Source organism: Somniosus microcephalus, chromosome 2 (genome assembly GCF_052327205.1).
Source record: "Somniosus microcephalus isolate GS21.2 chromosome 2, FLI_Smic_1.0, whole genome shotgun sequence".
Taxonomy (NCBI): Eukaryota; Metazoa; Chordata; class Chondrichthyes; order Squaliformes; family Somniosidae; genus Somniosus; species Somniosus microcephalus.
The window spans coordinates 66,280,331-66,301,672 of record NC_140988.1 but is presented as its reverse complement, the minus strand read 5'-3'; the positions used below and the strand labels follow the sequence as shown (position 1 = coordinate 66,301,672).

At 44.6% G+C, this 21,342-nt stretch overlaps 1 protein-coding gene across 5 annotated transcripts in view; it reads right to left on the bottom strand.

Moving 5' to 3' along the window:
* The window catches only part of idua (alpha-L-iduronidase), a 485,317-nt gene that overhangs the window by 460,905 nt on the left and 3,070 nt on the right, over positions 1–21,342 (bottom strand). Inside the window, exon 1 of one of the 5 annotated variants that reach the window (XM_086010086.1) lies at positions 20,655–20,787. The exons of the other annotated variants lie outside the window; for them this stretch is intronic. The gene's annotated coding sequence lies outside the window, so the exon portion shown is untranslated. Of the gene's footprint in view, positions 1–20,654; positions 20,788–21,342 lie in introns of those variants that run through there. 5 annotated transcript variants of the gene reach the window in all.

Here is a 21,342-nt window from a genome sequence, read left to right as displayed (position 1 = left end):
GTAAACTCTTGTTTAAATGGCACTTCATCATCCAGAATTCTTTAATAACAGGCAAAATAGATAACCGGTAATCTTGCTAAATCCATCCATTTTTCATTTTTCCGAGTCCGAGTTTCCCACGGTGGCCGAGTTAGTCAATGGTTTTTATTTTTTTTGTGTTAAAAATTGCATACCTGTTATCCGGATATTTTCATCAACTGGCACCATCTCGGTCCCGCAGGTGCCGGATACGAAAGAGTTTACTGTACACATTCACTGGTTCCCCCTCATCTATCCTGCTAGTTACAACCTCAAAAAACTCTAACAGATTCGTCAAACACGATTTCCCTTTATAAATCTGTGTTGACTCTGCCCAATCCTATTATTATTTTGCAAGTGCCCTGTTTTCTCTCTCTCTCCTTTCCTAAATAGTGGGTTTTCATCTCCAACAAGCGAGAGTCTAACCACCGCCCCATGACATTCAATGGCATTATCATCACCGAATCCCCCACCATCAACATCCTGGGGTCACCATTGACCAGAAACTTAACTGGACCAGCTACATAAATACTGTGGCAACAAGAGCAGGTCAGAAGCTAGGTATTCTGCGGCGAGTGTCTCACCTCCTGACTCCCCAAAGCCTTTCTACCATCTACAAGGCACAAGTAAGGAGTGTGATGGAATACTCTCCACTTGCCTGGATGAGTGCAGCTCCAACACTCAAGAAGGTCGACACCATATGGGACAAAGCAGTCCGCTTGATTTGGCACCCCATCTACCACCCTAAACATTCACTCCCTCCACCACCGGCGTACCATGGCTGCAGTGTGTACCATCTACAAGATGCACTACAGCAACTCGCCATGGCTTCTTCGGCAGCACCTCTCAAACCCGTGATCTCTTCCACCTAGAAGGACAAGGGCAACAGGCGCATGGGAATACCACCACCTGCAAGTTCCCCTCCAAGTCACACACCATCCTGACCTAGAAGTATATCGCCGATCCTTCATCGTCGCTGGGTCAAAGTCCTGGAACTCCCTCCCTAACAGCACTGTGGGAGTACCTTCACCACACTGACTGCAGTGGTTCAATTAGGGATGAGCAATAAATGCTGGCATTGCCAGCGACACCCACATCCCATAAAATGAATATAAAAAAAAAATTGCTACCTTCTAATCTGTGGTAGCCATTCTAGAATCTATGCAATTTTGGAAAATGACAACCAATGCATCCACTATCTCTAAAGTCACCTCTTTCAAAACCCTAGAATGTAGGGCATCAGATCCAGGGGATTTATCGGCTTTCAGTCCTATTAATTTCTCCAGTACTATTCTCACATGGGAAAAAAGCAAACTTGTTTATTTGAAGTTTCTTAAATATTTTAATTTTTTATTAAAATGGAGAAATTTGACACTCCACAAAATTAAAATTAGTTTTTCAGGGCCATAACCTTTGTTTAGCAGTCGATATGCTGTTAAAACCCCAGTTACACCTAATCCAAAAGGGTCTAACTTTTAATGTGGTGTTTACCAGCGGTATTACCACGGAAGAGCCAAAGTTTTCAACAGTTTCACTGATTTCACAGATTACAAGAAACTTTGGTTTATCCGGAGGTTATATGTCCGGAATACTCGATCTAACGGCAAAAATCAGGAGCCGTTTTCTATAAGTTTTTTTAGTTCTCGTTGCTTTTTTTTTCCCCCCAGTCAGGCACTGCAAGGTCTGTAGCTATAGCAACAGCTTCAGCTAAAGATGCTTGCAGCTGCAGCCGACTGTTTTGAAGCTGTTACTAAGCAACAGGGTTTGTTGATTCACACGGAGCTTTTCAGTTCCGTATGTTTCAACATTAACGCTGGTATGTCCGGCACTTTTGATGGTACGGCACCAGCTCGGTCCATCAGTGCCGGATATCAGAAAGTTTCCTGTACACTGATTGCCACTCAATGGCTGTAAAGTGCTTTGGGGCGCCCGGTGGTCGTGAAAGGCGCTATATAAATGTAAGTATATCTAGGATGCGCATGCGCTACACCCTGAAGTTGCGATTAGTTTCAAAGGGGTAATAACAGCGAACGCTGTTTGTTCGCTGTTATTACCCACTGCAAATTCCAGCAGGACACTATAACCATCAGACAGCTGATCTAGGATTTCAGTTTCCATTTCTTCAAGAGTCTCCTGTTTGGGGGAGGGGGGGTGGGGGGAGGTGTTCCTCCCCTTTATATCTTTTGTACTGCAGTATCTGGGCTTTTAAGTGCTTCTAATTTTATTTGTGTTTCACCGAGTGGGTTTAGCCTTATTCACCTTTACCAACTTTTCTGCTATTCTCCACAGAAAGAATTGCTGCAGTGTCACCTGGTGGACAAAGTTAAATATTACACTAAGGTTTCACAGGCGAGGCCCAAGATTAGTTGACTGACAGTATTGTACTATTACGTGTGGCGGGTACTTACATTGTCACGTAATGTTATTCTGGCAGCATCACGTACAAGCACCATTCGAATGTTGTGACCATGCAATGTTTTTAATAATACAATAGATTAGTGTTGTCAACCCTTGAGGATTGCCCTGGAGTCTCCAGGAATTACAGATTAATCTCCTGGATACTTACACACAATCCTGGGAGAAAAATCATAGGGGCACTCAAACAAAATGTATGTTCTTTCCATTTTATATTAACACTTTCATTTATTTGTCATTAAAGTATTAGAGATGGGGGGGAAAGACTGTTTAACTGGGCATGGCAATTGCAGACAGAAGGTCCTGTTATAAAACCTCCAGGAATATTGGCAACCCTATCATAGATTAATGGGGAAATGGAGATTACATGAATAATTGTATGGCTGGAAGCATGTCAGCTGTACCTTTCTGGCTTTTATTTATTTCCAGGTTTTAGTGTTTATTTTTAGCAATTCTCTATTTAGTGCTTTCATTTTAATTATTAAAAAAGTATCATCCCTCACATTGAACAGCTTAGGAGAGCAAGTATTAAAATACATAAGTAATAGCTCCAAGACTGACTATTTGGTCCAACCAGTCTTTGTTAGCCTTTCGTCTCCACTAAGCAAATAATTCTAAAATAAAGAGGATCATAGACAAAGGCACGGGCAGAAAGCTTGAACTATTATTTAATTTCCTGTGTTGATCTCTGCAACATGGGTGCCTAACTCGCCTCTCACAAGCCGCATGCAACTCTTCTATAACTAAAGTGTGGCTTGTCATTTAGCCATGCTTCCCATATACTCAATTCCACCTCAAGCCGAACACAGGAACAAATGAGGGCTGACATCAATACAAATACAAACCCTTCTGTGCTAATGGCCTCTGCAGCAGAAAGCAAGCCAGATGGAATAGCAGAGCCACTGCCAGTTTAACCACATGGATTTCATGGGGCTTTTAATGTTTTTCAGAGAAAACATTGGTGGAAGTTGTTTATAGGCCCCAAACAGCAATTGTAATGTAGGGAAGAGTATAAATCAGGAAATTAGAGGGTATGTAACAAGGGTAATACAGTAATCATGGGGGACTTTAATCTACATATAGACTGGGCAAACCAAATTTGCAGTAATAGTGTGGAGGACGAATTCATGGAATGTATGCAAGATAGTTTTCTAGATCAGTATGTTGAAGAATCAACTAGGGAACAGGCTATTTTAGATCTAGTATTGTGCAATGAGAAAGGGTTAATTAATTAGTAAAGGGGCCTTTAGGGAAGAGTGACCATAATATGATAGAATTTTAAATCTGAAACTAGGGTCTTAAATCTAAACAAAGCAAACAACGTACGTATGAGGGGCGAGTTGGCTAAGGTAAATTGGGAAACTACATTAAAAAGTATGATGGTAGACAAGCAATGGCGAGTATTTAAATAATTAATACATAATTTACAATAGATATACATTCCTTCAAGGCACAAAAACCCCACAGGAAAAGTGATCAAACCATGGCTGACAAGAGAAGTTAAAGATAGTATTAGATCAAAGGAAGAGGCTTATAATGTTGCCAAATAGAGCAGTAAGCCTGAGGATTGGGAAGATTTTAGAATTCAGCAAAGGAGGAACAAGAAATTGATAAACAAAGGGAAAATAGAATGAGAGTAAACTAGCGAGAGACATAAAAAGACTGTAAAAGCTTCTATAGGTATGTAAAAAGGAAAAGATTAGCAAAGGTAAATGTGGGTCCCTTACAGGCTAAGACAGGAGAAATTATAATGGGGAATAAGGAAATGGCGGAGAAATTGAACAAATACATTGGGCAGGATTTTCATTGGGCCATGGAGGCGGGATTGGAGGCGTGTGGGGGGTTAAAATCCTGAAATCAGGGGGGGGGGGCACAAACCCATCCCGCCCCCAACCCACCTCCATGCCAGTTTCAAAGGAGGCGGGTACCCGGCCCGCACTGGGACCCGCTTCCCCAAAGCACGAAGGGGATTAGTGCCAATGAACTGCCTGTTAACAGGTAGTTAACAGGCAGTTTTTAGCCTAATCCCTATTTTCATTGGTGAAATGTGGGATTCCCGACGTTCCAAACCACGCCAAGTTAGCGAGGCGGGCCGTCGGGATGAAGGGCTTGGAGTGGTCGAGATGTCCGGTGTTCAGGTGAGTGATGGGTGCATGAGTGCAAAGGTAAGTGTGTTTGCTGTGTGTAAAGTGTTTAATTAAGTTTTACTTACATGTACTTACCTTTACAGCCTTCCTTCCTTCAGGTCTCGGGAGTCCCTCATCTCACCGGCACAGAAAGCAGAATGGCCGCGAGCTGTCAAAAGTTCCAGCATTCAGCTTTCTGTTCTGGGGAGATCTCTAAATCATCCTGAGAGGGAGGAATTAACCTGGGAGTACAGATTGTCAGTGTTCGACAGCTTCAAACAGCTGTGAAACGCTGATATTTCATCTGTCAAAAGGTCTTGACAGATGAAATATCAATCTGTGACATCACCCACTGGGCGGGCTCAACAAGGTCAATTAAGTCAAAATCACGTGAGTTGGCTAGAACTCGATGGAGGTGGGACTACAACCCCAAAAGTTGTAGTCCCGCCTCCTACCCGCCTCCTCAATGAAAATCCAGCCCATTGTGTCCGTCTTCACGGAAGAAGATGCAAAAAACTTCCCGGAAATAGTGGAGAACCAAGGGTCTAACGAGAATGAGGAACTGAAAGAAATTAGTATTAGTAAACAAATAGTACTGGAGAAATTAATGGGACTGGAAGCCGATAAATCCCCAGGAACTAATGGCCTACATCCTAGGGTTTTGAAAGAGGTGGCTATAGAGATAGTGGATGCATTGGATGTCATTTTCCAAAATTCCATTCATTCTAGAACGGTTCCTGCGGATTGGAAGGTAGCAAATTTAACCCCACTATTTAAGAAAGGAGGGAGAGAGAAAACGGGGAATTACAGAGCAGTTAGCCTGACATCAGTAGTAGGGAAAATGCTAGAATCTATTATTAAGGATGTGGTAACAGGGCACTTAGAAAATAATAATAGATTGGGCAGAGTCAACACGGATTTATGCAAGGGAAATCCTGTTTGACAAATCGGTTAGAGTTTTTTGAGGTTGTAACCAGCAGAATAGATAAGATGGAACCAATGGATGTAGTGTATTTGGATTTTCAGAAGGCATTTGATAAGGTGCCACACAAGAGGTTATTAAACAAAATTAGGACTCATGGGATTGGGGGGTAATGGATTGAGGATGAGTTAACGGACAGAAAACAGAGCAGGAACAAACAGGTACTTTTCGGGTTGGCGGGCTGTAATTCATGGGGTACCGCAAGGATCAGTGCTTGGGCCTCAGCTATTCGCAATCTACATCAATGATTTGGATGAGGGGGCCAAATGTAATATATCCAAGTTTGCTGATGATACAAAGCTGGGTGGAAATGTAAGCTGTGAAGAGGATGAAAGTAGGCTTCAAGGGGATATAGGCAGGCTAAGTGAGTGAGCAAAAACATGGCAAATGGAATATAATGTGGAGAAATGTGAAGTTATCCACTTTGGTAGGAAAAATAGAAAAGCAGAGTATTTTTTAAACGGTGAGAGATTGGAAAATGTTGGTGTTCAGAGGGACCTGGCTGTCCTTGTACAAGAATTACTGAAAGTTAATATGCAGGTATAGCAAGCAATTAGGAAAGCAAATGGTATGTTGGCCTTTACTACAAGAGGATTTGAGTATAAGAGTAAAGATGTCTTACTACAAGTATATAGGGCTCTGGTGAGACCACACCTGGAGTATTGTGTACAGTTTTGGTCTCCTTACCTAAGGAAGGATATACTTGCCGACGTAATAAACTCACTACGCACTTGGTTTGAGTATAAAGCAAGGCTTTAATCAACTTGTTTCAGAACATGGAAGTCTAGTTATATCCACTAGCTCCTTGTCTTTACAAAATGGCCCTGGCAAGCTGGGACAATCGCCCGAGTATTTATACTCCTTGGACGGCGCCACCAGCTGGCCGTCCAGTGTTATTTCATAGGTAGTTTCTTGATGATGAGATTTATGACATTCTTCCTGCCTAAAAGATTTGGAAGTCCGACGACTTCCTCTTAACGGATTAGGCGGACCACAAATAGCCGCAGTGTTTTAGATTTTTGTTTATGGCCAGAAGGCATGTCTTGGTCCCTGGGCCGCTTGATCCGTGCCAGTGGCTCGACAGGGCCCGTGTTGCTCTGATCAACCCGAGGGAGGCTGGGGAGATCGTGACTCCGGGTGCGGGTCCCCACAGGCGCAGAACTGGCTTCATCCCGTTGGTTAGCTGGAGACTGACCGGCGTCCTGGCCCGGGGTGGCCACCCCACGGGGAGCGCTCGGCTCCCCGAGCAGATCCGGCGGGGCAGCCGGCAGATCCCTCGATGTCCCAGGTAGGGCGTCCTCCTCGGGGGAGCGCAGAGTGTCGGCCTCATCCCCGCGGGTCCCTCCATCAGTCGGGTCCACGGAACCGGCCGGACAGGGAGCCAGGTCCCAGAGCGAAGCGGTGGTCTCCTGGCCATCCGGGTACCGCACGTGGGCGTACGTGGGGTTGACGTCTAAGTTCTACCTCGTCAGCTAGAGGATCGTTTTTTGATGATCGGACGAATCTTCGGAGCAGCACGGGGCCAGGAGCTGCCAACCATGACAGTAGAGGCGTCCCATGGGTGGAGCGACGCTGGAAGTTGAAGAATCGCTCGTGAGGTGTGACATTGGTAGAAGTAGAAAGGAGAGACCTGATGGAATGCAACACATCAGGGAGCATAGTTTCCCACTGCTGGTCTGGTAGGTTGCGTGACCTCAGCGCAAGACGAACAGCGTTCCAAATGATAGCGTTGTATCTCTCAACCTGTCCGTTACCGATGGGATGGTACGGTGTTGTTTTACTTGTGGCGATTCCCCATTGGGCGAGATAACTTTTGAGTTCGCTTGACATGAAGGAGGGACCCCGATCAGAGTGGATGAAATTGGCCGTACCGCAAAGGGAAAAGACTTGATCAAGGCATTTGATCACTGTGGAAGTAAGCATATTGGGACAGGGGACAGCAAAGGGAAAGCGTGAATATTCGTCCACCATAGTCAGTAAGTAGGTGTTCCGCGTTGAGGAAGGCAATGGCCCTTTAAAGTCAATGCTGAGTCGCTGCATAGGCTGCATAGCATGCATGAGCGAGCCATCCGATGGACGGAAGAATGGTGGTTTTAACGCCGCACAAATTTTACAGGAGGAGCACGTTCTTTTCACATCTTCCATAGAAAATGGGAGATTTTTAGATCGCACAAAGTGCAACATATGGGTAACGCCAGGATGGCATAAGTCAGTATGAAGATCCGCCAGAGTCGAAATTGACATAGAAGAGCAGAATGCCCGCGTGAGGGTATCCGGGGCCACATTCTCTTTGCCGGGTCGATAATGTATGGTGTATCCAAAGGCAGCCAATTCCATCCTCCAGAGTTGTATTTTGTTATTCTTGATCTTAGTGCGTTTCCATTTATCCAGCATAAAGGCCACGGAGCGCTGATCGGTGTGAATATATGAGAAACGGCGACGAGCGAGAAAATGACTCCATTTACGTACCGCTTCGATGATGGCCGTAGCCTCCTTCTCGACAGGAGGATAATGGAGCTCGCTACCCTGCAAAGTTCTGGACAGAAATGCAACGGGTCGACCACCTTGATTCAAGGTAGCAGAGATCGCCACATCCGATGCATCGCACTCGACCACGAAAGGAAGATTTTCATCAATGGAACGAAGCGTGGCTTTTTCCAGTTGTCGCTTGAGGAGGTTGACTGGAAATGACTGCGTGAAGCAGGGGCTGGATCTTGTCGGAGAAGTGGGGTATCCATTTCGCATAAAAGGCGAACATGTCGAGTGCCCGACGAAGAGAGCCGAGATTCGTAGGGGGAGGGAGCTCCTGAAGCGGACAAAGTCGCTCCGGATCTGGTTTGATGACACCGTTGCCCACCCAGTAGCCAAGGATGGTACTGATTTCACAGATTTGGACTCATTTAAGGTTAAGTTGCGACGACGGAGAACGTCAAAAAATTTCTGGAGATTGGCATCACGCTCCTTCTGGTTATGACCAGCAATGGTGATATTATCTAGATATGGAAAAGTGTCCGTTAAGTTCTCCTGTTTGACTAGGCTATCCATTGCCCGTTGAAAGACGGCCACCCCATTGGTGACCCCAAATGGAAACTGGTAAAGCCGACTATTGGCCTCAAAGGCCGTATACTTTTTGTCAGAGTCCTTTAACGGTACTTGATGATATGTGCTCTTTAAATCAAAAGTTGAAAATACCTTGTAGTTGGCAAGGTTATTGACCATGTCATCGATGCGTGGTAGTGGGTAGGCATCCAGGTCGGTATACTGGTTAATAGTTTGCGAGTAATCGATGCAAAGACGTTTCTTGTGTTGCTTCAGAGGATTTTTAACAATGACGACTTGAGCCCACCAGGAACATGACTCAATGATACCGTCAGCTAGAAGGCGAGAGATTTCTGCCTCGATAAAGGCTTGATCATCTCGGCTGAAACGTCATGATTTAGTGACTATGGGCTTACATCGGGGGGCTCGTCGAGCGAAGCCGCCAAAAGCGCACAAAACGGTACTTTGGAAATAGTAAGCTCCAGCTTTGACCCTCCAAACTCGAAAGTGAGTCTTTTGTGTTGTTTCTGGAAATCCTGTCCCAGGAGCACACCACTGCATAGGTTCTTGAGCACCCCGAGCCGGGTGGAGAAATAAGTGCGACCATTGAGAATAAGGTCGACAAGACAATAGCCGGAAGAACTGGTGGTCAGTGTCATCAGAGCCATTGCAATTTCCCTGTCCGAGGGGTAAATACACATTTTAACTGACTGACAGCCCGCTCACTAATGAAGCTGTCAGAGCTGCATGAGTCGATTAGTGCACTCAAAATGTGTCCATTTATCGAAACCTTCGTGGCTGCATAGGACAAACTTTGGGGAAAAACAGCTGTGATGGGAGGAGGGGCAGTTTTACCCTGGACAGCTGTAACCTTAGTAGTGGTCCTTGGGGGAGGAGCAGTTTTATAGATTGCAGCTGTAACCTTAGTAGTGGCTCTTGGGGGAGGAGCAGTTTTATAGATAGCTGCAAAACTAACAGGAGCTCTTGACCGGTATACCTTAGAAAAGTGACCTTTCTTGCTGCAATGATTGCAGGTCACGTTACTAGCAGGACAAAATTTCCCTATAATGGAACGCTCCTCCACAGAAGAAACACTTCCTTCCAGATTGCCAAGATGCCGCTAGGGCGGGGTCATCATCAGTGTAGGTTCCTAGGGTAGGGTTGTCATCAGCCAGGTTGGAGTCGTCATCCGAGGCCTATTGAAAGAGTCACTAAAAGAGATAGCAGCAGCCCGTGCACGTGGTAAAAGATAGGTGTCTGCATTCCTCTTTGCCAAGTCCAGAGAACATGCCTGGTGATAGGCAGCCTGTAACTTGAGGGTTTTATTCTCCAACAGACGCTGACGTATGAAGGGAGACGCAATCCCATTAATAAAGGAATCACGAATTAACTCCTCCTGGTACTGCTCAGCTGTAACAGCTTTAAGATTACAATCCTTGCTGAGCCTGCGAAGTTTCTGAAGGAATTCGTCAAGTGATTCCCCGAGTTGTTGTCGAGTTGTGGCCAGTAGATGTTGAGAAAAAATTTCATTTGGGGAGCTGCTGTAGTATTTGGATAGCGGCGTCATAGTCTACACAGCCTTCGATATAACCAAACACATGAGGGGATACGTAATTAGCAAGTATTTCTAATTTATCAGGAACATTTTCACCACACACCCTGAGGAAGTTGCTGAAAGTACGATACCAGTGTTTCCATACCTTAGCAGCTGTAAGTGAATTCGGGTCCAGGTCAAGACGGGCGGGGCTGAGTAGTTTCTCTAAGATGGATCGATTACTTGTCTGAGTTCCCTTCTATGGTTCGAGTCGTAGCTGGCTGTTCCCGAAATCACCCAAAGTGTGGAGTCGATATCAAGTTGATTAAATTAACATAGTAAACTCACTACGTACTTGGTTTGAGTATTGTGGTGATTATTCCTTGATTAGTAAAAGTATTGTGATTTGTTGTTTGTTAACTGCCTTGGGATATGTGTTGTAATCTCATTGGTAGTTGATGTGTTGTGGCTACCTTAAATTCAGTCCTTTTCTAGCTCAGTTGGGACTGGATGTGGAAAGATATGCTGCTGATTTTAAAGTTAATAAAGCCTAGCTTTGGAAGGCAAATCTATTCTTTATTTCAATTTATTAACTTTGTGTTAGAATGGAGCGATATCTTCAACCAGAACGATTCAAGGCTGACCCCAATTCTGCTGGAGTGGATGATAAATGGAAACATTGGTATTGTACATTTAAAAACTTTTTGGGCGTGTTGGATCAAGAGGCTCTAAATAAGCTGATCAACTACATTGACCCGGATGTATATAAATATATTTTGCACTGTAAAACTTATGAAGAGGCTATTTCTACATTGGAAAAGATTTTTGTTAAACCAAAGAATGAGGTATTTGCACGTCATCTTCTATCTGCCCGTAGGCAGCAGGTGGGAGAATCTTTGGATACTTATTTACAAGCACTTCGGTGCCTTAGTGTTGACTGTAATTATAAGGCTGTGACGGCTGAAGAACATAAGGACGAATCGGTACGGGATGCTTTTATTAATGGATTACTGTCTAGATCAATCCGTCAGCGGTTGTTAGAAAATAAGACTCTGGATCTTAAAAGTGCTTTTGAGCAAGCTTCTACATTGGATGTGGCTCAGAGAAGTTCGGATTCTTATGCTCTTTTTAATCGGCCTGCGACTATGGTTTCGGCAGTTTCGGATGAAAAGGAATTATGTGGACTTAATGGGAGTGGTTTACTAGATTTTGAAACAGTTTCTACTTCGGCGGCCGTTGCCTCTAGGATTCAGAAGTGTTATTTTTGTGGGAATATCCAGCACCCTCGTCTGAAGTGTCCTGCTCGGGAGGCTGTGTGTAGTAAATGCAGCAAGAGAGGTCATTATGCACGTGTGTGCAAATCATCAGGTTCAATTACCTTCCCTTCTCCTGGTGTGGGAGGGTCTTCCTCCACTACCTCTTCTGTGACTATTCAGCCTTTAGATAGGGCGTTTATTGCATCAATTTCTGCTGCATTTGCTCATGGCCTAAACAAAGCTATAGTTACGGCTCAAGTTAATGGGTTGGAAGTGAAGGCCCTTATAGATACGGGCAGTACTGAGAGTTTTATAAGTCTTCAGTTTGCGAAGGAGAAGCATTTGAAAATTTCGCCTGTTACGTATCAGGTGTGTATGGCTCAGACGACCCTTATTTCACAAATAGCTGGTTGTTGCTTTGTGAAAATGGTTCTTCTGGGTAATACGTATACTGATATACGCCTATCTGTTTTGCCTAATCTCTGCGGATATTTTGATTGGACATGTGCTTCAGTTACACGAGTCTCTTAGTCTTTCATTTGGAGGGACTAAGCCACCTTTTATCTATTTGTGGATTAACCTCTTTATCTATTCCTCCATTATCACTTTTTTCCAATTTGATGTCGGATTGTAAGCCAATTGCTACCAAGTCAAGAAGATATAGTAGTCAGGATAGAGAATTTATTAATTCTGAAGTTCAACGTCTCTTATTGGAAGGAATCATTGAACCTAGTTGTTCGCCTTGGCGAGCACAGGTAGTTGTCACGACTAATGAGAGACACAAGAAACGAATGGTGATAGACTATTCCCAAACTATTAATAGGTATACTCAATTAGACGCGTACCCTTTGCCTAAGATTGATGAGCTTATCAATAAAGTATCTCAGTATAAAGTTTTTAGCACTATTTTAAAGAGTGCTTATCATCAGATTCCTATTGTTAAGAAGGATCAACCATATACGGCCTTTGAGGCTGGTGGAAAGCTGTATCAGTTTTGCCGAATACCATTTGGTGTTACTAATGGTGTTGCTTGTTTTCAACGGGCAATGGATGCTTTTATAAGTGGTAACTCCCTCTCTGACACCTTTTCATACTTAGATGACATCACAGTGTGTGGCAAATCAAGGGTGGAGCATGATTCTAATTTAAAAAGATTCCTTCAAGCTGCGGAAAAAGTTGGTTTAACTTTTAACAAAGAGAAATGTATCTTTTCGACTACTGAGGTAAATCTATTGGGGTATATTATTTCGGGAAATAAGATTAAACCAGACCCAGAACGTCTGCGACCATTGATTGATTTACCTTGTCCTACTAATTCTAAGGCTTTGCAACAAGTTGTTGGACTGTTTTCTTATTATTCTAATTGGATTGCAAATTTTTCACAGAAGATCCGGTCTCTTATTCGGGTTACGACATATCCTTTATCATGGGAGGCCAGGACATGTTTTGAGAATTTTAAAAAGGATATTTTAGGAGCAGTTGTGCATTCCATTGATGAGCAGGTTCCCTTTGTGATTGAGACGGATGCTTCGGATTTTGCAATTGGGGCTACTTTGAACCAAAATGGAAGACCTGTGGCCTTTTTCTCACGTACTTTGAATAATAGTGAAAAAAGACGTTCCTCAATAGAAAAAGAGGCATACGCAATAGTAGAAGCATTGCGTAAATGGAGACATTATTTATCGGGGCGACATTTCACGTTGGTAACTGATCAAAAATCTGTGTCCTTTATGTTTGATGTTAAACATTTTGGAAAGATTAAAAATGATAAAATAATGAGATGGAGGATTGAGTTGGCATGTTACCATTTTGACATAGTTTATCATCCGGGGAAGGATAATGTTGCTGCTGATGCACTGTCGAGGGCTTATTGTTCTGTGATTCACGGAGATACGCTTATTAATCTTCACAATGCCTTGTGTCATCCTGGGGTTACGAGGATGATACACTTTGTACGCAGTAAGAACTTGCCTTTTTCAGTTGAAGACGTCAAGCGGATGACTTCATCATGTTCTCTCTGTGCTCGGTGTAAACCGAATTTCTTTAAGCCTCAACGAGCTCATCTTATAAAGGCTACTTCTCCTTTTGAACGTTTGAGTGTTGATTTTAAGGGACCTCTTCCTTCAACTACTCAAAACCGATATATATTTACTGTTGTGGACGAGTTTTCAAGGTTCCCTTTTGCTTTTCCTTGTGCAGATGTATCAGCTGCTACAGTTATTAAATGTTTGACTCAACTTTTTGTCATCTTTGGGATGCCTGCGTATATCCATTCGGATCAAGGAAGTTCTTTTATGTCTTCCCAGTTGAAGGAATACCTTCAGAGTCGGGGAATTTCTACTAGTAGAACTACCCCGTATAATCCCCAGGGCAATGGACAGTGTGAACGATACAATGGGGTGATCTGGAAGGCAGTTATGTTGGCGTTGACATCCCGGAACCTTAAGAATACACAGTGGGAAATGGTGCTGCCTGATGCCCTGCATTCCATTAGATCCATTAGGGGCACGGTGGCATAGTGGTTAGCACTGTTGCCTCACAGCGCCAGGGACCCGGGTTCAAATCTGGCCTCGGGCGACTGTCTGTGTGGAGTTTGCACATTCTCCCTGTGTCTGCGTAGGTTTCCTCCGGGTGCTCCGGTTTCCTCCCACAGTCCAAAGATGTGCGGGTTAGGTTGATTTGGCTATGATAAATTGACCCTTAGTGTTAGGGGATTAAATACGTGGGGTTACGGGGATAGGGTGGGATATGTGTCGGTGCAGGCTCGATGGGCCGAAATGGCCTCTATCTGCACTGTGGGGATTCTGTGATCATTGCTTTCAACGGCTACTAATGTGACCCCCCATGAAAGGCTCTTTAACTATCCGCGGAGATCTACTACGGGATATTCGGTACCTTCATGGCTTACTATGCAGGGACCTGTGTTGCTTCGACGTCATGTTAGATTGTCAAAATATGACCCCTTGGTGGAGGAGGTGGAGCTGTTGGAGGCAAATTCCCAATATGCTCATATTCGATTCCAAGATGGGAAAGAAAGTACTGTTTCAATTAAAGACTTGGCTCCTTGCGGGGGCCAGCCCTCTTCTGAGAATATTAATAATGGTCATGATTCGGATAACGTGGATGCTGTTACAGATACTACGAATATTTCCAATCCGATTGCAGATAATCATACTTCTATTAGTCAGCCTTTGATAGATGTTTATGACCGTCCTAGTTCATCTTCTGATGGGATTTCTAATCCGGAAACCGTTGAGAATCGGGATATGGATAGCCTTCCTGTTGAAGATACTTCTGCGCCTTCTGGCGTGGGAGGGCAAGGAATTTCACCAAGGTTAAGAAGGTCGACACGAACAAGATATCCGGTCGACCGATTGAAAATGGACTTTTAAATTGATAGTAATGTTTTAAAAATTGTTGAAATATTATAGTATATTGTTTTAGTTGAGAGATACTTAATATGCGTAATGTTATTATTTGTTGTTGTTCATTTAGTATTGTGTTATGTAAATAGTTTTATTCTCGTGCATAGTTTAGCTGTAAATAATTAATTGTAAATTGTAAAAGTTATTAGGTTGGAGTATATTTTAAAAGGAGGGGTGAATGTGGTGGTTATTCCTTGATTAGTAAAAGTATTGTGATTTGTTGTTTGTTAACTGCCTTGGGATATGTGTTGTAATCTCATTGGTAGTTGATGATCACATGATGTGTTGTGGCTACCTTAAATTCAGTCCTTTTCTAGCTTAGTTGGGACTGGATGTGGAAAGATATGCTGCTGATTTTAAAGTTAATAAAGCCTAGCTTTGGAAGGCAAATCTATTCTTTATTTCAAGTATAAAGCAAGGCTTTAATCAACTTGTTTCAGAACATGGAAGTCTAGTTGTATCCACTAGCTCCTTGTCTTTACAAAATGGCCCTGGCAAGCTGGGACCATCGCCCGAGTATTTATACTCCTTGGACGGCGCCACCAGCTGGCCGTCCAGTATTATTTCATAGGTAGTTTCTCGATGATGAGATTTATGACACTTGCCATAGAGGGAGTGCAATGAAGGTTCACCAGGCTGGTTCCTGGGATGGTGGGATTGTCCTATAAGGACAGATTTTGTAGACGAGGGCTATATTTTCTGGGGTTTAGAAGAATGAGAGGTGATCTTATTGAAACATACAAAATTCATACAGGACTTGACAGGGTAGAAGCAGGGAGGATGTTTCCCCTGGCTGGGATGTCTAGAACCAGGGGTCACAGTCTCAGAATAAGGGGTCAGCCATTTAGGACTGAGAGGAGGAGAAATTTCTTCACTCAGATGAATCTTTGGAATTTTCTACCCCAGAGGGCTGTGGAGGCTCAGTCGTTGAGTATATTCAAGACAGAGATCGATAGATTTTTGAATATTAAGGGAATCAAGGGATATGGGGATAGTGCAGGAAAGTGGAGATGAGGTAGAAGATCAGCCATGATCTTATTGAATGGCAGAGCAGGTTCAAGGGGCCAAATGGCCTACTCCTGCTCCTATATCTTATGTTCTTATGTCTCACGATTTGAAATGGTGGGGTGGCAATATGGCATTACTGTACATATGCTTTTAAATGGTTGCTGTTGCTGTCGTTGCAAAAGTTATTGTTGTTGTAAAATTATTTGTTGTTGTAAAATGTGTCCACGGACAAAAAGATCACACTCAACAGAGTTTGTGGCCTGCTCAGTATATAAAAAATTAGGGGGAACATTGGTCAGGTGTCTAGCTTGGCTGCTCAAAAAAGCAAGTTAAGAGTGGAAGACAGCAGGAACGCAGTGGGTTCAGAGGGGTGAAGTCGCAAGTCGCTGCCCTCACTATAACTGTCCCCCCCCCCCCGTTGGGGGGGGGGGGGGGTGGGGCAGGGGGGGTTAAAATCAGAGGACAATAAGCCTCTCTTTCTAAAAGTCCATTTTCTTTTCCCACTTATTTCTCTATCTTACAATGTGAAGGCTTAAGTTTATGTAAGATTCTCAAAATTCACAGATTCCCCCCAAAGCTAGAAGAAAACCCTAAGGAAAATGACTTTGGACTCTTTCTAACAAGCTTCAGGATAAAATACACATTGGGCCTAACAGAGGGAGATTCAAGGTCGGAAACCAAGATTTGGCATTTTTAAAAGGCATGTTGGGCCTGTAAAGGGAGAAAAGGCTGCAACAGAGAATGGGATCAACCTCTGTAAAGACAGTTTGGGTATTGGAGTAAATCAAATTGTCTGGGGAACTGTGTTACCTCACTCAGCCCCTATCAGACATTAACATCCTAACAATCGACCCACGGAAGAGCAGTCCCCACCCAAAACACAGGACCCATCCAAAACATGCATAATGCAAATCACCTCGCCAACCTACATAGAAATCTCGGGCTCAGACAGGAGACTGGAAACCGGAGTATAACTCGGACAATTAACTAGCTCAACAGCTCATGGAATAATCAGTACCCTGGTCCTCTCGAGTTCAACTTAGCTAGGAAGTGGGATTGGGAGGGGGGAGGTATTTTCTACGGCATTTCCCTCATATGTATTAAAATGTTCCCCATTTTTATTAGAGTATAAGATTGTTATGTTGTATTTTCTTTCTTGAATAAAGATCAAAGTTTCTTGCACCAAAACCAGTGGTCTGCTGCACTTTTGTCACCGCCCTCCAATAAGCCCAAGGTCTAGAATCAAGGGAGTGGGAGCGATTCGAACCACTCTTAAATCAATGGTGAGGCTGACCCACACACCACCCCCTACATTTAAGATTTTTAAATTAAAGAATTATCAGCAAAGAAAATATCTGAACTCAAGCCATGATCTGACCCTGCCCCGTTCCACAAAAAAGGCAATGATATAAAGTCCAGACAAGTGATAGACCTCACTACTTAATAATTGGCTAAAAATTGAGTGTAGTGGTAGTTATTCAGATTGGAGGAAGGTAGAAAGCAGTGTTTCACAATGATCAGTGCTCCACAAGGATCAGTGCTGGAACCAGTTTTTCATAATTTACATTATGTGCAGACGTGAACCTCGTTAAAAATGTGGTAAAATAGAAATAGGCTGGCAAAATAGTAGTTAACAGCTGTTTAACAAGCAGTTAACTATCTTAAATGCCTCCCCCAAAGCTTGGTGTCGGGTCTGTCCTGAAGTCGCAGACCAGACACTTTGGAAACTTACATGGAGGCGGGTTCGGAACGGGTACCCAACCCGCTGTCAATCATTTTGATTTTGACAGCAGACCCACCTCCTAACCCGCCCTGAGCACCGGCAAAATCGCAGCCTAAGTACAAGCAAAAACCATGAGAGGTGTGCTTTTTTTCAAAATTCATTCGCAGGATGTGAGAGTCACTGGCAAGGCCAGCATATACTGCCCATCCCTATTTGCCCTTGAGAAGGTGGTGGTGAGCAGCCTTCTTGAACTACTGCAGTCTGTGCGGTGAAGGTACTCCCACAGTGCTGTTGGGAGGAATTTCCAGGATTCTGACCCAGGATGGTGTGTGACTTGGGAGGTGGTAGTGTTCCCACGCGCCTGCTGCCCTTGTCCTTCTGGGTCAGTGGCATACAAAATATGGCCTGCAGGCCGTATCCAGCCAGCCAATTAATTCAATCCAGCCCGCCAAGACCTGGCTTCGAGGCCATACAGCCACCGCACGTAACCTAGCCTGACCCCACCCCACGTAACGTTAGGAGGCAGGTCATTGTCTCCGAGGCAGCAGGGGAGTCATAACCAGAAACAGAGGCGCGCAAATCGAATCTGCCGTTCGCTGCATCAATGTGTCATTTTCACACTCAGAACCTCCGTTTCTGCTCCGTCACTGCAATGTGAAAGGTAAGTTACTCAAGGTTTGTAGGTTCAGTTTCCATAAATCTGTGCAAACTTTCCAGATAAATGCACGATAACAAATACTTTAAATATATTAAAAAATGCCATTGGCAGCATGACTTAGAATTGACACAATCAAATTGGTTGGTAAATTGTTTACTTAAAACTATTTTTAAAACTTGTAGCGAGTTTTTAGTCTCAACTTATTGCTGAAGGAATTTTAGCAATTAGTCCTGGGTTTGATTTCATTCCAGTGAGTTATAAAATGCTGTTTTTGTTTATTGGTGCAATTGGGTGAAAGGTGTTGTTTGAATTCATAAGAACATTAAGAATATAAGCAATAGGAGCAGGAGTAGGCCATTCGGCCCCTCGAGCCTGCTCCACCATTCAATATGATCATGGCTGATCTTCTACCTCAATTCCACTTTCCTGCACTATCCCCATATCCCTTGATACTGAAATATTTATCGATCTCTGTCTTGAATATATTCAACGACTGAGCCTCCACAGCCCTCTGTGTAGTGTATGTACCTTTAAGAGGAACTATGTTTTTGAGGCCCCTGTATACCCGGTAGTGACCACTCGGGTATATAAGCCTGTGTAGCGTCTTGTGTTGTTTAGTTCACCTCCAGACTTTGTTCAGTAAACACTTGTTAAATCAACTCCTGCATTCCGTGTCTCCATTAACACACGGATCTAACACTCTGGGGTAGAAAATTCCATAGATTCACCACCCTCCGAGTGAAGAAATGTCTCCTCATCTCAGTCCTAAATGGCCAACCCCTTATTCTGAGACTGTGACCCCTGGTTCTAGACTCCCCAGCCAGGTGGAAACATCCTCCCTGCATCTACCCTGTCAAGCCCTGTAAGATTTTGTATGTTTCAATGAGATCACCTCTCATTCTTCTAAACTCTAGAGAATATAGGCCTAGCCTACTCAATCTGTCCTCATAGTACAATCCCCCCATCCAAGGAATCAGTTTTGTGAACCTTTGTTGCACTCCCTCTATGGCAAGTATATCATTCCTTAGGTAAGGAGACCAAAATTGTACACAATACTCCAGGTGTGGTCTCACCAGGGCCCTATATAATTGCAGTAAGACATCTTGGGGGGAAAAATTGAGTCGCAGCCACTTTGGGACGCTAAGTTCGCCGGGGCGCTATTTTTAGTGCCCCGAAAAAATGAGTGCCCCGCAGCCGAAATTCATTGGTAGCGCCCCAAGAGGGGAGCGGGGCACTACTGGAAGCGCCCCGCCTCCCGCTTGGGGTGCTGAGAGGGAATATCGCGGCGCCACGTGCCGCAATGCCACGTGCTGCGGCACGTCATGCCGCGATACTGCAGGCCTTCCTCCCTTTCTTAAAGGGGAGGGGCCTTGCGCAGCGCGACCTAGGGCCCAGCTGGGCCACCAGGGATCGGAGTGCCGGCAAAAGAGCCCGGCACTCAAGAGAAGTACTGGGCTTACGGAGCGCAGCCGGCACTCCGCGGGGGGACTGGTCAGGAGACTGGGGACGGCAACGGTGGCAGGTGCAGGCAGGCGGCCAGCAACAAAAATGGCCGCCCGGCACCTCGCCTTTAATTAGCGCCGCCCCGGCCGCAGGTAGGCCCCCCTGACCTCGTCAGATATGGCGTCTGCCAGTAAATCAGAGGGCGCTACCAAAGATCGCGGCCGGGGCACTGCGCGCGGCAATTACATCATCGCCGGCGGTGCACCACCGCGGGGCATTAACAGTTACCACCACCGCTAACCTTCCGCTGAATTTTGCGGGAGGCATTGGCCCTCTTTGGGCGCCAACGGGAGGCACAAATCAACCGAATTTTCCCGCCTTTTACTCAAATCCTCTTGTAATAAAGGCCAACATACCATTTGCTTTCCTAATTGCTTGCTGTACCTGCATGTTAACTTTCAGTGATTCATGTACAAGGACACCCAGGTCCCTCTGAGCACCAACATTTCCTAATCTCACCATTTAATAAATACTCTGCTTTTCTATTTTTCCTAGCAAAGTGGATAACTTCACAATTCTCCACGTTATATTCCATTTGCCATGTTCTTGCCCACTCACTTAGCCTGTCTATATCCCCTTGAAGCATCCTCCTCTAAACTTACATTCCACCCAGCTTTGTCTCATCAGCAAACTTGGATACATTACATTTGGTCCCCTCATCCAGATCATTGATGTAGATTGTGAATAGCTGAGGGCCAAGCACTGATCCTCGGGGTACCCCACTAGTTACAGCCCGCCAACCCGAAAATGACCCGTTTATTCCTACTCTGTTTTCTGTCCGTCAACCAATCCTCAATCCATGAGCCCTAATCTGATTAATAACCTCTTGTGGTACATCTTATCGAATGCCTTCTGAAAATTCAAATACACCACATCCACTGGTTCCCCCTTATCTATTCTGCTAGTTACAACCTCAAAAAACTCTAACAGATTTGTCTAATAGAGAAATGCAGGAAACAGCACCAACCGATGTACATGGCCTTCTTTGACCTCACGAAGGCCTTCGACACCGTCAACCGTGAGCGATTACGGAGTGTCCTCAAATTCGGCTGCCATCAAAAGTTTGTCACCATCCTCCGCCTGCTTCACGACGACATGCAAGCCGTGATCCTGACCAACAGATCCACCACAGACCCAATTCACGTACGGACCGGGGTCAAGCAAGACTGTGTCATCGCACCAACGCTCTTCTCGATCTTCCTGGATGCAATGCTCCATCTCACCCTCAGTAAGTTCCCCGCTGGAGCGGAGCTAATCTACAGAACAAACGGGAAACTGTTCAACCTCCGTCGCCTCCAGTCCAGGTCCAAGGTCGTCCCATCCTGTCATCGAATTACAGAATGCAGACTGTACACTCTGAGGTCGAACTCCAAACCATCGTCAACACCTTCACCGAAGCGTACGAGAGCATGGGCCTTACACTAAACATCTGTAAGACAAACGACCTCTACCAACCTGCCCCCGCCACACAGTACTGCTCCCCGATTATCAAAATCCATGACGAGGCCTTGGACAACGTGGACCACTTTCCATACCTCAGGAACCTACTGTCAACAAGGGCAGATGTTGATGACGAAGTCCAACACTGCCTTCAGTGTGCCAGTGCAGCCTTTGGTCGCCTGAGGAAGAGTGTGTTTGAAGACCAGGACCTCAAA